This window comes from Ambystoma mexicanum, unplaced genomic scaffold, assembly GCF_040938575.1.
Source record: "Ambystoma mexicanum isolate Mex_15411 unplaced genomic scaffold, UKY_AmexF1_1 Mex_scaf38, whole genome shotgun sequence".
Lineage (NCBI taxonomy): Eukaryota > Metazoa > Chordata > Amphibia > Caudata > Ambystomatidae > Ambystoma > Ambystoma mexicanum.
The window spans coordinates 1,644,777-1,658,078 of record NW_027182453.1 but is presented as its reverse complement, the minus strand read 5'-3'; the positions used below and the strand labels follow the sequence as shown (position 1 = coordinate 1,658,078).

Genomic DNA, 13,302 nt, shown 5'->3' with positions numbered 1-13,302 from the left:
ATGGTCTGTCAAGGCTATTTGCCAATAGCCTGACGTAAGGTCAAATGTGCTGAGGTACTTGGCTGCACCAAGTTTATCCACCAACTCATCTGTCCTTGGTAAAGGGTGGGCATCAGTCTTGGTGACTGCATTAAGAGCTCTATAGTCCACACAGAATCTCAAGTCTTTGGACCCTGCCTTTGGTACTAACACAACTGGGGTAGACCATGGACTAGTAGAGGGTTCTATTACCCCGAGATCAAGCATCTTCTTGACCTCCCCCTTGATATGGGTTCTCACATTTTCTGACATTCGGTATCCTCTGCTTTTGACTGGCAGACAGTCACCAGTGAGTATCTCGTGCTGTCCCCAAGGGGTCAAGCCTGGTGAGAGTGAGAACAGGGAGGCAAACTGATTTAACATAGATTTGCACTCCTCTTGTTGCTCAGGTGTCAGATCTGAAGAGAGATTGACTCCTTCAATTTTTTCATCTAAAGATACACCTCTGAGGAGATCAGGGAGAGACTCGCTCTATTCTTCCTCTGCTGCTGAAGCTAGAAGCAAGGCTCCTACTTCAGGTCTTGAGATGTACGCTTTCAGTCGGTTGGTATGGAAGACTCTAGGAGATTCCCTGGGTCTGCCCAGATCCACCAGATAGTTGACCTCTCCAAGTTTTCCCACAACTTTGAAGGGTCCCATCCATTTGTCTTGCAAGGCCCTCTGCCTTGTTGGGAGCATAACGAGAACTAGCTGGTCTTGAGTGAACTCAACCATGTTAGCCTTTTGATCATGCCAATGCTTGACCAAAGCTTGTCCAGCTTTCAAGTTATCACTAGCTTCTGCCATCATGTGTGACATTCTCCGTCGGAGACCTATCACATAGTGTCAGAAAGCACCACAGTATTAACCGAAAAGGATACGGTACTCAAAAGGATACAGGTGGTAGGGTCTTCCGGATCCCTGTTCAAGCGTTTTGATAGTTGTGAAGTCAAGTTAAGACCTTCCAAATGATACAACTCTCTGACCGATAAAACAGGCAGAGCGATAGATCACTGGAAAGGGCGTGGGTAAGGTATAGGAAGTCAGCCTAGAACAACATAAAGTATCATGAATAACTGCCCCAACCTGGATATGATGGAATAGAAAATGTCATGAATGCACACACTGACCTTGAGTCTAGGGCAGACGAATCCAGCAGAGTCTCTTGAGGAATCCAAGGTAGAACAAACGACAAGGAAGGGAAGATTAGTAAGGGAGACTTATCCCGAACGGAACGAGGCTCACGCTAGATACCGGGTTGATGCACCACAGGATAGCATCCAAAGTACTGTTCACTGTCACCTTCCAATTATCCTTGAAAAGCTTCCTTCCCACGTAGAGTAAAGTATAGAAATGAATCAATCCCCCTGTTAATAGCACAGGTGCAGGAGTTGGAAATAACGCTCCTTTTAGGTATAAACAAAATTCACGCGGTTCTGTACAGCCGCAAAGAAAAGAGCGTGTGCGTGTGGATTTACACGCGATTAGGATTCACGCAGTCCAGGCCAGCAGCGTTCGAAGACAAGATATGCGTGTGGATTTACACGCGAGCAGGATTCGCACAGTCCAGGCCAGCAGCGCTTGAAGATAGCGTGCGCGTGTGGATTTACACGCGATTAGGATTCACGCAGTCCAGACCAGCAGCGCTTGAAGATAGCGTGCGCGTGTGGATTTACACGCGAGCAGGATTCACGCAGTCCAGGCCAGCAGCGCTTGAAGATAGCGTGCGCGTGTGGATTTACACGCGAACAGGATTCACGCAGTCCAGGCCAGCAGCGCTTGAAGATAGCGTGCGCGTGTGGATTTACACGCGAGCAGGATTCACGCAGTCCAGACCAGCAGCGCTTGAAGATAGCGTGCGCGTGTGGATTTACACGCGGACAGGATTCACGCAGTCCAGGCCAGCAGCGCTTGAAGATAGCGTGCGCGTGTGGATTTACACGCGAGCAGGATTCACGCAGTCCAGACCAGCAGCGCTTGAAGATAGCGTGCGTGTGTGGATTTACACGCAACCAAACAGCTCCAGGAATCAGCGTGTGACGGAAAACACGCTATAGAAGGCCCAAAAAGTAGCTGTAGTAACCTGCAAGGAAGCAGACCGGAGGTTCAGCTACACAACGCCAAATGATTCGATCAGAAGCAGCGAGTGAAGTTTCCACGCTGCTTAAATACGTAATGCCGTAGTTCACGTGACGAAGCAGAATACACGTGAGTTTAGCGACGTGAAAAGTGCAAACGTCGTTTTCCCGGCAACGTATCGAACAACCGCCATTTGGAATAGAACGGTCTAGCTGTTCTACGAGCGTAGGAGGTAGGACCACGTCCAGCATGCATGACAGTGCCATCCCCCAAAGGGGCAACCTCTCCCCTTCTCGTGTGAAAACGTTTCAATAAAGCAGGAGCATGAATATTAGAAAGAGGTTCCCAGGACCTATCTTCGGGCCCATAACCCTTCCAGTCCACCAGATAAAACGGCCTACCAGAACGTAGTCTCATGTCCAGTATGTCCTGTACCTCGTATTCATCTGAACCCCGCACAGAAATAGCAACAGGCCGTACAGGCATCTTGTAGCTTCAGAGCATGGCTTAATGAGTGACACGTGGAATACAGGATGCACTCGCCATCGTTGTGGCAAAGCCAGACGGTCAGCAGCCGGATTGATTACTTGGAGCACTACATACGGACCAATGTATTTAGGCAATAATTTCTTTTTGCCTGGAATTCTTAAGTTCTTAGTGGACAGCCATACTTTCATACCAGCCTTGTAGACGGGTGCGGGTGTTCTATGAACATCAGCGTAGAACTTGTCGCGTCTTTTGGCCTGCTCTAATTGCTGCTTCACTTTCCTCTGTAAATTCTTCAGATCACGAAAGGTACGGCCTGCGGCAGGAGTATCCAAAGACAAGCTGGAATCCAAAGGTATAGACCGGGGGTGCTGTCCATAAAGCGCATAGAACGGTGAAGTGCCTATGGCACTATGATAGGAGTTGTTATAGGCGAATTCAGCTGCCGGCAGGACCGTGAGCCAATCCGATTGGTACTGCAGACACAGACACCGCAGATATTGTTCCATAGTACAGTTGACTCTTTCGGTCTGTCCATCAGTTTGAGGGTGGTAAGCACTGGACATTCTATCATCAATCAGTAATGCAGAGGTTAGTGCTCTCCAAAAGCGTGACGCAAACTGTGAGCCCCTGTCTGTAATGATTACTGACGGTAGACCAAAGAAACGAAATACATGGTGGATGAATAGGTCGGCCAGAACAGCAGCGGTTGGTAAACCGATACAGGGAATATAAAGAGCCAATTTAGTGAAATAATCCACTACAACCCATATGGTATCGTACTCCTGGTTTGGTGGGAGTTCTACCACAAAGTCCATAGATATCATGTCCCATGGTTTGTTAGGGACAGGTAGGGACTGGAGTAAGCCCGCTGGTTTACCAGGGGTGTTTTTACACTGGATGCATACAGAACAAGTTGATACATGATCTATGACATCTTTTGACATAGACGGCCACCAGCACCATCTTTTGAGTAGTTCTAGTGTTTTCTTCCGTCCAGGATGGGCTGCGATCAAGGAATCGTGATTCCACTTGAGGGCTTTATTCTGAGTTGAAGACGTCGGTAGGTAGAGCACTCCTTGTGTGAATGGTAAACCGTTATGTACGTCCAGATTCATATCCTGGATAGCTTGTGGATGATTTTTCACCCACTCTTGTACTTCGGTTTTTAAGGATGGTTGAACAGAACAACTACATATTACATGATCTGCCAACAGCTGATTCTGTACTTGTGCTTCTTCCTTCGCCTCTTCACCCATACGGGACAACGCGTCCGACTTAACGTGTTCTCGGGCAGGACGGTATGTGACCCGGAAATCGTATTGGGCAAAAAAGACATGCCATCTGGCCTGTCGGGCCGTAAGACATTTCATGGATTTGAATGCTTGAAGATTTCTATGGTCAGAGTACACTAACACCTGATGTTTGGCCCCAAGGAGATGATGACGCCATTCTCGGAAGGCATCCTTGATAGCCAGCAGTTCCCGTTCAGTGACGGTGTAGTTACGTTCATATGGGGTAAGTTTGCGAGAGAAGAAAGCCACTGGGTGCTCCTCCTTGGTTTCTGTGCAAACTTGTGAGAGTACCGCTCCAGTAGCGACACTGGATGCATCCGCTTCAACGATAAACTGGCGATCTGGATCTGGATGTTGAAGCACGGGTGCAGTGGTAAATTCTTCTTTCAACTTTTCGAATGATGCTTGGGCATTTGGGTTCCAACAGAAAGGAACTTTAGAACTAGTTAAGGCTGTCAAAGGAGCTACTGTTTTGGAGAAGGAATGAATAAATCTGCGATAAAAATTTGCAAAGCCTAAGAAAGACTGCAATGACTTGACATTGTGCGGAATCGGCCAATTCAATATGGCCTTCACCTTGGAACGGCTCATTCGAGCACCTAGATTGGTAATGTCATAGCCCAGGAATTCCACTTCCTGTGAATGAAAGACGCATTTCTCGGCTTTCACATAAAGAAGGTTCTCCCCGAGTCTTTGTAGGACTGTAGAAACGTGTTTGACGTGTTCTGAAAAAGATGATGAATAGATCAGAATGTCATCCAGATAAATCACCACAAACCGGTCCATTATGTCCCTGAATATATCATTCATGAAGAATTGAAATGTGGCGGGAGCGTTGCACAGACCAAAAGGCATCACCAAATACTCGTAAAGACCATACCGTGTCTTGAAAGCGGTCTTCCATTCGTCGCCTTCACGAATGCGAACCAAATTGTATGCTCCTCGCAAGTCCAATTTGGTGAAGTAACTGGAAGTACCTAATTGATCTAATAGAACGTTTATCAGTGGTAAAGGATATTGGTTTTTTATGGTGATGTCGTTAAGTGCCCTGTAATCAATACAAGGCCTTAGGTCTCCCTCTTTCTTCGGAACAAAGAATAGAGGAGACGCAGCAGGCGATTGTGATGGCCGTATGAAACCCATCGCTAAAGCTTTGTCAATGTATTCTTTCAACACAACGTCTTCTTTTGGGGTCAGTGAATATAAACGACTTGTAGGGATTTTGGCACCAGGAATCAATTCAATAGGACAGTCGTACTGTCGATGGGGAGGCAATCGTTCTGCCTGGCCCTTGTCAAAGACATCAGCATACTCAGAGTATTCGCATGGTATGGTAGTGTCGCTTTGATGAACCACGCTGATAGTTGAAGCTCCCACCATAGAGGCTAATATGTGTTGCTTGTTTGACACCTCCTGACTGGTAAAGCAATGTTCATTGCAATGAATCGAAGGATACTGGAGCAATCCCGAAACCCAGTCAACGGCGGGATTATGAAGGGTTAACCATGCAAGACCAAGTATGATCTCGTACTGCGGAGCAGCTATGACATCGAAGATGATTTCTTCCGAATGGTTATTCGATAATGTCATCTGAACAGATACCGTCTCCTGGGTTACCATACCAGAAGTCAAAACAGATCCGTCCCCGGTATTAACCGTTTCAGGTTTGTTCTTGTTTACAAGGGGTATGGAACAATTCTTGGCATATGTGATGTCTATGTAATTGTTGGTGGCTCCGGAATCAACCATGGCCTTGGAAACCAATTCTCGTTCACCACAACGTAACGTCACCTCAACAATTACGGGTGCGTGTGTAGGAATGGTACTGGAGTCCGATGAAACACTCGACATAGGGACTCCTGCTATTGTCGAGTTTTGGCGTTTCCCGAACGCTTGATGGGTTTTTTAGGACATGTCGCCAATAAATGCTCAGATGAACCGCAATACATACATAAATGGTTCTTTCTTCGGTTTTCTCGTTCTGTATTGGACAACCGGCCTCTCACGACGCCAATCTGCATGGGTTCGGGGTCGTTAGAGAGGACTGACGGTGTCTCTGAACGCCCCGAGGCTTGCATGAAAGGCTTTTTCTCTCCTTTCCGAGCATTCCTTCGGGCATCGATTTGTAAAACCAAATCGAGCAACTCTGTGAATCCCGTAGGAACCACCGGAACTGTAGATAAGGCATCTTTCAGTTCTTCTGAAAGACCCTTGTAGAAAACAGCCGTTTTCTTGCCGTCAGGCCATTGAGTTTCGGCTGTTAGTTGATTGAACCGGGCAATGTAAGGCAAAAGAGGCTGATTGCCTTGTTGTAGATTAAGTAACTCCAGATCCATGGCTTGAGTAGCATAACGCATGTCAAAGACTTTACTCATAGCAGCCAAGAGATCGTCACAGTCGTACAACAAAGGGCTATTTGTTTCCAACAAAGGGTTAGCCCAAGCAGCAGCTGTGCCCCCTAAATGGGAAAGCACGAATGCTGCTTTTGTGGTTAGGTCAGGAAAAGATGTAGGACGGCAAAGAAAATGGAGTCGGCACTGATTAACGAAGGTTCTATAGGTTTTGGGATCACCAGTGAACCGTTCCGGAGGGGCCAAGGGAAACTGAGTGGGCATAACCACATTAATAGTTTCCTGTGGGGGTGTCATAGTCCCCGATCCAGATGCAGTGGCCATTGGAACCTGTGCTCCCTGAGGACTACCGTGCATGGCGTCTTGCATAACGTCCATACGGTGCCGTAACATGTCCTGTGCCGTAACCATTTCATTTCTCAAATCGCTGATCAACTGAGTCAAAACAGCTAAAGGATCCGTACCCTCCATGGCTTCTGATTCTGTCAGAAAGCACCAAAGTATTAACTGAAAAGGATACGGTACTCAAAAGGATACAGGTGGTAGGGTCTTCCGGATCCCTGTTCGCGCGTTTTGATAGTTGTGAAGTCAAGTTAAGACCTTCCAAATGATACAACTCTCTGACCGGTAAAACAGGCAGAGCGATGGATCACTGGAAAGGGCGTGGGTAAGGTATAGGAAGTCAGCCTAGAACAAAATAAAGTATCATGAATAACTGCCCCAACATGGGTATGATGGAATAGAAAATGTCATGAATGCACACACTGACCTTGAGTCTAGGGCAGACGAATCCAGCAGAGTCTCTTGAGGAATCCAAGGTAGAACAAACGACAAGGAAGGGAAGATTAGTAAGGGAGACTTATCCCGAATGGAACGAGGCTCACGCTAGATACCGGGTTGATGCACCACAGGATAGCGTCCAAAGTACTGTTCACTGTCACCTTCCAATTATCCTTGAAAAGCTTCCTTCCCACGTAGAGTAAAGTATAGAAATGAATCAATCCCCCTGTTAATATCACAGGTGCAGGAGTTGGAAATAGCGCTCCTTTTGAGGTAAAAACAAAGTTCACGCGGTTCTGTACAGCCGCGAAGAAAAGAGCGTGTGCGTGTGGATTTACACGCGATTAGGATTCACGCAGTCCAGGCCAGCAGCGCTCGAAGACAATATATGCGTGTGGATTTTACACGCGAGCAGAATTCACGCAGTCCAGGCCAGCAGCGCTTGAAGATAGCGTGCGCGTGTGGATTTACACGCGAGCAATATATGCGTGTGGATTTTACACGCGAGCAGGATTCACGCAGTCCAGGCCAGCAGCGCTTGAAGATAGCGTGCGCGTGTGGATTTACACGCGAGCAGGATTCACGCAGTCCAGACCAGCAGCGCTTGAAGATAGCTTGCGCGTGTGGATTTACACGCGAGCAGGATTCACGCAGTCCAGTCCAGCAGCGCTTGAAGATAGCGTGCGCGTGTGGATTTACACGCGAGCAGGATTCACGCAGTCCAGACCAGCAGCGCTTGAAGATAGCGTGTGCGTGTGGATTTACACGCGAGCAGGATTCACGCAGTCCAGTCCAGCAGCGCTTGAAGATAGCGTGCGCGTGTGGATTTACACGCAAGCAGGATTCACGCAGACCAGGCCAGAAGCGCTTGAAGATAGCGTGCGCGTGTGGGGTTACACGCAACCAAACAGCTCCAGGAATCAGCGTGTGACGGAAAACACGCTATAGAAGGCCCAAAAAGTAGCTGTAGTAACCTGCAAGGATGCAGACCGGAGGGTCAGCTACACAACGCCAAATGATTCGATCAGAAGCAGCGAGTGAAGTTTCCACGCTGCTTAAATACGTAATGCCGTAGTTCACGTGACGAAGCAGAATACACGTGAAGTTAGCGACGTGAAAAGTGCAAACGTCGTTTTCCCGGCAACGTATCGAACAACCGCCATTTGGAATACAATGGTCTAGATGTTCTACGAGCGTAGGAGGTAGGACAACGTCCAGCATGCATGACAGGTATCTCCTGTGTGGGTTCCAAATCGGGATATTCATGTACGCATCCTGAAGATACACGATGCTGAGCCAATCGCCCATCTGCAATGAGGAGCGTATCTGGCTGGGCGTGATCATCTTGAATTTCTCTTGGGGTAGGAAAAGATTGAACTGGGAAAGGTCTAGGATGGTGCGCAGGCCAGCCTGGTTTGGTTTGGGCACCGTAAACAGACAGGAGTAGAAGCCCTCCCCTCGCTCCCCAAGGGGAACGGGTTCCACAGCTCTGAGGTCCAGAAGTTTCTGAACTTCGGCTTTGAGGGAGGGCGAGCCTGACAGCTGAAAAGGAGGGTTGAGGTGTGGGGTAGGGGGTAGAGGTAAGCGGAAGCCCGCTCGAGCGACTGACAAGACCCATCTGTCTTCTGTGATGGTCTGCCACGCGTCCCAATGAGACGCAATGCGTCCTCCCACTGGGGTCTCGTGCAAGTGCAGAAAACCCTCATTTAATAGGTTTATCGGTGGCGGTGCCACCTGATCCTGAGGAGGAGGCTCAAGTGCGGGAGAAAAACTGCATCCGTTGTTGCCTACGGCGGTTATTCCCCACAGGGGTATCCACTCTCTGCGAGATTTGCGGTCGAGGAAGCCCCTAAAGCCAGAGGAAGGTCGACCTTGCGACAACGGTCTCTGGGTTTTGAAAGGAGCCTTAACCAGGACAGACAATGACTTAGTTGTCTGAGTGCGATCCTTCGTCTTGGTGAGCTCTACATCTGTTGTAGAATGAAAGAGCTCCTTATCATCGAACGGAAGGTCCAATACCTTGTCCTGCATTTCTTTTGAAAATTTAGTGGCATGCAGCCACGCCTGCCGTGAGGTATCAACCCCCAGCATAAGGCCCCGAGCCAAGGTGTCTACGTGGTGAGCCGCAGCCTCCAGGAGATCCTGGGCCAAGACCCTGGCGTCGGATAGGCCTCCTTTTGAAGTCTTCCAGCTTCTCGACCGGGATAAACTCCTCAAACTCCGACAGACCTTTCCATATCCGCATGTTAGCTCCCGCTAATATCAATTCAGCGTTGGCTTGCCTGAGCTGCAAGGCTGAAGATTTTCCGAGGGAGTCTAGGAGCTTGTCCTTCTTTCCCAGAACCTGAGTAGCCATCATGGAAGAGGATGCTGCAGGCCTGGACTGCAAAGTGGCCGCAGCCACCACTGTGGAGGAGGCAGGCGAACAAGTCGACAGGGCCACCTCTTCCGAAGAATGCAGCCTGTATCTCGCGTCAATTTTCTTATTGACAAAAAGTCCAGAGTGTGGCTTTTCCCAGACTCTGCGGACCTCGGCCAGAACGTCCTTCTGCAAGAACAGGCCAGTACGCTCCAAGGGAGACCGGGTGAATGCCCCAGAAAGCACGCCCTCCTGCGGAGCGTGTGCCTCGGGCACCAGAACATCTAAGAAACTCATCATGTCCAGTACCCGGTCATGAAAAGCTCTGATAGAGCGGGGAAGATACTCGTTGCCCTGATCGCCTTGGGCGTCATCTGACAGGTCAGGATCCTGCTGAGCCTTGTCAGGCACTGCCTTGTCACCGGGGACAATGGAGGCAAAGGCGGAAGAGTCAGGGGAGGCACCGTAGACAAGGGAGGCGCCGGTGGAACCACCGGAGGAACTGGTGGAGCCGGAGGCGCAGGTGGATATATCTCCCTGAAAAGCCCTTTGAAGTATTCCCTCGTGGGGTCGGTACGCATAAGTGGTTGAAATTTACTGAAAAAGGCATCCTCCAGGGACTGTTTCGGAACCTGAGGCGGCCTCTCATGAGGTGGACAAATCCAGGGACGTAACGGGGAAGGGTGCCACACAGGCCCCTCCACCGACGTATTCACATAAATCAAAGGTGCCGACCCCACAGGCAACAAAACATTGTGCGGAAGAGGCATCAGGGCGTTCCAATCATAAACTGGCCGAAAAGGATGCGCACAAGGGACTCTATGTTCACCCAAGGGACCAAGCCCTATACCAGAGGCCGATGGCGTAGTTGTAGGGGTAGCACCTAAAATGGCCACCGCGGTCATGGCGGGAATGGGTGCCATTTTGTCCTCATCTGAGGGGATCTGCGACGCGTGAGGAAGTGAGGCAGGGGTCCCTGTCGATGGATCAGGGGTCTTAACTTGAGCCTTAACATAAGGAGCCGTTGCAGAGCCGGTACTGCGAGGCCTGGAATGTTTTTGTGACATACTAACCGCCAACTTAGCCTTCAAAGGAAGGACCTCGGCACTGCCGGTAAAAGAAGAACTTTGCTTCTTTGCCCACTCAACAGGTCTGGTGTTGCCGCAAGAGCGGGAACGGTGAGAAACAGCTTTCACCGACAAGGCCTTCTCAGGCCTCTCAGAACCGTTGGTAGCTTTAGCCTCTGAACGAGGGACCTCGGACCCAGGCCTGGTAACAGCCTTATCTGCGGGGGCCTCGAACATCCGTTCGGTAACAGCAAGCCCACCCAAGGCCTCGGGGCACACCCCGGTCTTATTTTTGAGGGAAGCCGACAGAGATACCTCAGAGCAAGCTCCGGTATCCCACGACTCGGTAGAACTGAGTCTACAAACAACCCCCACAGGAGGGTCCTCGGAGCATACTTCGCTATGCACAGGCCCCTTACGGAGACCCTCGGAGAAAACTCTGGTAGAATTATTAGGCCCAACGGGCACCTCAGAGCGATCAACGCCCCTCCCGGTCCGAGAGGAATTGGAAAGGTAGCCCCCGGCCGGGGTGCTCTGAAAAGTAAAGAACTTGCCAGGCGTTTCTTCTTCTCGTCGATGAACGCCTGAAAATGCGAAGGAGGAGTTCGTCGGAACACCTCCTCCCACCGCTCCAACCGACGTTGAAGTGCCCGGACCAAAAGAGAGTCGCAGTAAAAACAGGAGTCCCAACGGTGATCCGGACCCAAGCACTCTAAACAAAGAGGATGGGTATCCGCCCCCTCACGAAACGACGGTGACACGATGAACAATCTGGAAAGTCTAGTTTGAAAGACATAGACAGACTAGTACATGATCGCTAGCGAGAGCCAGAGAGGAAAAAAGGGAAGAAAATCTTCTGAGGATGCAAGTGCCGAACGAGCGGAGAAAAGGACTGATGGGCGATGCGCGGGGCGGAGCCAATGTGGGCGGGGTTACGGCCGCATGCCGGGCTCTGCGCAAGAAAGAGAGGAAGGACACATTTTTGGAAACATCTGGATGCTTTTTACAAAGTGCTCCAGTCCCGTCCCACAGGACGGAGAGATGTCCGATAAGTATGGAGGAAAGGGGATGGGACGTAGGAGTACATATTTTTTATGCAACCTATGTAATGTTTTTATATGCTGTGTATCATTGATATGGTTTTAATAATGTTCTTAAACTGTGTGTATAAGGTTTTTAATTAACCAATTTGCAGAATAAAGATTTTTTTTTTTAAAACCGAGCTGCATAGTGAAGTAACTCAACAAAGTGGCACCCCTTGGCCAGAAAAGTGGCCCGTTAGAAATGAGAAAATGGGCCTACACTAGCATTTAGCATTTTTGCAAAGTTCTTGAATCACAATGTAATAAAATATGTAAAGCTGTGAATTATTGACATTGAGTAGGAGTTACTTAACCGTGGAGTGTAGTTTGGGAGTGGCACGCATGACTAGCACGGGGGGTGCATTGAGTGTGTTGCCCTAGGCACCAAATGGACTAGAAACTGCCCTGGGTGGATGGGCTCCTTTTTGTCTCCATGGGACCTCAAATGCTATCTTTTAAGGAATAATTGGGGAATCATTTGCTGTAGGTGAGTGACCAGTGACTATTCACTCCCACTGATCATCTGTTTTGGCCAAGTATTAGTTCTGTTGTCTCTGCTTGCTCTTCATAAACCTCCAGTTAATCCTGTCTTCTGTGTACAAGATGGAGGATGCATTACAGGGCGGGGAGTGGGGAAGGCAGCTCCACTTTGGATGCTTCGATTATGTATTGTTTTAGGATGTCTTGCATTTGTAGTATTTAATTAATAACATAAATATCTTCCATTTCCAGATCTAAACACACTATTGTGTCATCCTACTCTGCAAAACCTAAGAAGCCCAGGCACCAAAAGGTAGATAACCGCTGTAGTTTGTTTGTCTGCACCGGTTGTTCAATGCTTCTGAGATAGCCTGTCTCCCACCCTGCGTTCTTGGACCCTTCATGTCCCCCTTTCTCCTGTCTTTTCTCCATTCCTCCCTCCTGCCTCTTCCTGAAAGTGGTGTCCAGATCCAGGTTTAGCATCCAGGTCTGTGGCTCACTGGACTAGTGCATTCTCTAGAAGGATCCTTGTGTGTGTGTGTGTGTGTGTGTGTGACCTCAACGTCACTAGTTTGAATCCCTGCAAGTCCACCCAGACCTTCAACCATGCAAGATTAACAGAATGAGGCGCTGAGTTGTGTAACAATGAACATCTGTTACCTTCTGTCTATAACACAAAAATACACCAGTGCATGTGGGGGAGAGGGTGCACTCTACATATAGAGACATTATGTTATGTTAATCCTCTTCTCAGCGCTGTCCTAGTAAACTTAATTGGTAATTTGCTAGTGGACCTGTATGGTGGATCACAGCACTTTGCTACTTTGCTATGAGGGTGGAGGAGCAGAGTTTACAAGTGAATTAAATGGGCACATTGGTAATTACAAGTAGTGTTGGTTGTTCTCTTCCCAGATCACCTGGGGAAGCAAGGGATTGATGTAAAGCCTTCATCGGGAGCCGCTGAATAAAACAGAACACAAGATCTGCACTTTGGTGGGTGTTGTTTTGTGTCTACGCACGAAAGAGTGAGCATTCTGGAGGGGAATTGAGAGCATGCGGTAGTCGATGGAAATGATGGTATAGTGTGCAGAAGTATAACAGAACCACACTCCCCTTGCCTGCCCACCCACTAGAGGGGTCACAACATGAGGTGATAGAAAAGGAAGCCCCCGCGCTTGTGAAGGAAGATGGGTCAAGGACAGGGACATGCCCTCTCAGGTGATCTAAGTATTGCAGCCTCCTGACATCATCTGCATCCCTTATTTATTAACTTATTGTCCCCAGTTATAGGAAATAATGTCCCAC

General features: G+C 49.0%; 1 pseudogene; it reads left to right on the top strand.

Moving 5' to 3' along the window:
• Positions 1-13,302, top strand: part of LOC138559115 (zinc finger protein 585A-like) — a 540,244-nt pseudogene that overhangs the window by 88,967 nt on the left and 437,975 nt on the right.